This window comes from Gossypium raimondii, chromosome 12, assembly GCF_025698545.1.
Source record: "Gossypium raimondii isolate GPD5lz chromosome 12, ASM2569854v1, whole genome shotgun sequence".
Classification (NCBI taxonomy): domain Eukaryota; kingdom Viridiplantae; phylum Streptophyta; class Magnoliopsida; order Malvales; family Malvaceae; genus Gossypium; species Gossypium raimondii.
This window is the reverse complement of record NC_068576.1, coordinates 19,752,867-19,754,865: the sequence shown is the minus strand read 5'-3', so window position 1 is coordinate 19,754,865 and position 1,999 is coordinate 19,752,867. Positions and strand designations below refer to the sequence as shown.

The window sequence follows — 1,999 nt, the reverse complement described above, 5'->3', positions numbered from 1 at the left end:
ACAGAAAACGCAAAACCAGAAAACACGGCCCAAACCAGAAACCAACCGAATACATGAATAAAAGGAAAATCTAGAAAATAAAAGTCACTACCATAATACCCAATCAAATCCATTCCTTTCACCCGTCCCAACAAAAAATCATTTCCCTTTCCCCGTCGATTCCAGAGCTCGGATAGGAAACCAATCTGAAACCCTATTTTCACCAAAGTTCATCCGTCTCCCCTTGTCTCATGCACTTTACCTCTTGCCTCAGTCTGGGTCCCTTTCCCATTTCACTTCCAACGCTCGCTCTGCATATGCAGGAACTCTGCCCACTAGATAAATCGATTCACTTCTCTTTAACGTTGCTGTTGCAATGGTATGTGATAATCCATTCGCCGCTCATATGGTATATTTGAAACTGATACACCGAAAACTGCCTTCTAACTGTTTTATATTGTGAATGTATGCCCCTATAACCAATTTGTCTCGATATTTTGACTTACATTTCTTAATTGTGGTTAATGAATCCCCCTCCAATATAACCTCTTCCCAACCTATTTCTACGCCCATTTCCAACGCCTGATGGCATGCAATGGCTTGAGCGGCGAAAGCGGACAATACTCCACTATGGGTCTCCGAACGAGATAACAGAACCCGCCCCTTAGCATTCCTTGCGACAGCTCCTGAGGCCGACCGAAAGTTTCGACCGTCTTAAGCTCCATCAAAGTTAATCTTCACGGTAGATCCAGAAGGTTTGCCCCATTCCCCCGTATTTGCTCTTGGATAAGTCCATTTCTCTGTTTCTGTCATCTCTAAGATAGTTTTCGATAAAACGAGCAATCTCCTTCCCTGTTTTAATTTTCCGTTCATGTACCCTGGTATTTCTATCGCCCCAGATAGCCCAAAGCGCATAACAGAAAATACGCTTCTGAGTGGCCGAGCATCCCCCAAAAACCCAGGTTCGCCACTAATCAAAACCCATATCTGCTGAGACTAGAATACAAGTTAACTGTAATTCTGACCATACCTCTATGGACACAGTGCACGCACGAAACACATGGTCTACTGTTTCGGCCTCTCCCCCACACCGGGACAGCATACTTATTAATGAGCTTCTTATGTTTCATGCTAACAAAAGTAGGTAGATAGTTCCAAGAGATCCTCCATATTGTAATCTTAATTTTCCCAGGGAGGTTTAGGCCCCATAGCTGTTTATAAAATTCCTTAGTACTGGTCTGTAAAGCATAAGCAGTAGGAACCATAGGAAAGTTCTATAATAGTTTATAAGCTACGTACCAAAAACTCCCCGGATGGCTCACCACTCCACACCATCAGATCTTCATGTGCCTCATGTGCCAGCAGAATTCGAAGGATTCTAGAAGTGTCCACCGTCGCAAAGGTATTAACGATTAATTCTTCTTTCTATATTCTTTGATTAGCATCAATCAGATCAACAATCATAGAATTTTGCATGCTATTATCATAATTGACTAATCTGTAATTAGCAGCCCCAAGAATCCAAGCATCATCATTAATTGAAATTTTAACACCAGAACCCACCCTACAACATAATCCCTCTTGCAATACACCCTTCGCAGCCCAAATTCTTTTCCAAGTATACGATGTAAATTATCTAAAGGCGCATTAATAAAATCTAACCTTGGAAAATACTTTGCTTTAAGAACATGGGATAATAATGAATCTGGATGGTTTATCAGCCTCCAACCTTGCTTAGCTAACAAAGCAATATTGAACTTCCCCCTTGTTTCTTTGGCCTACACATTTGACTCCAAGCACACCAATGAATCCCCCTCCCATATCACTTTTGCCGCCAAGATCGTGTCATTATCTTTTCAAGCTCCCTACAAAGAGAATTTGGCAATAGAAAACACTGCATATATTGGTATAGCCTGAAGTACCGATTTCTTGTGACAATAACCTTATTCTCCATCCCTCAATTCTTGCTTTAACCCTGTCCTTCAAATTTTGGAAACACTTTTTCCACCTTTCCACTATA

General features: G+C 41.4%; 1 long non-coding RNA gene across 1 annotated transcript; it reads left to right on the top strand.

Annotated features, from left to right (window-relative positions):
* On the top strand, positions 1-1,447 carry LOC128035390 (uncharacterized). Its single transcript, XR_008191837.1, has 3 exons — positions 1-734; positions 879-941; positions 1,024-1,447. It is a non-coding gene; the product is annotated as an uncharacterized LOC128035390 (long non-coding RNA).
* The last annotated feature ends 552 nt before the right edge of the window (positions 1,448-1,999 follow it).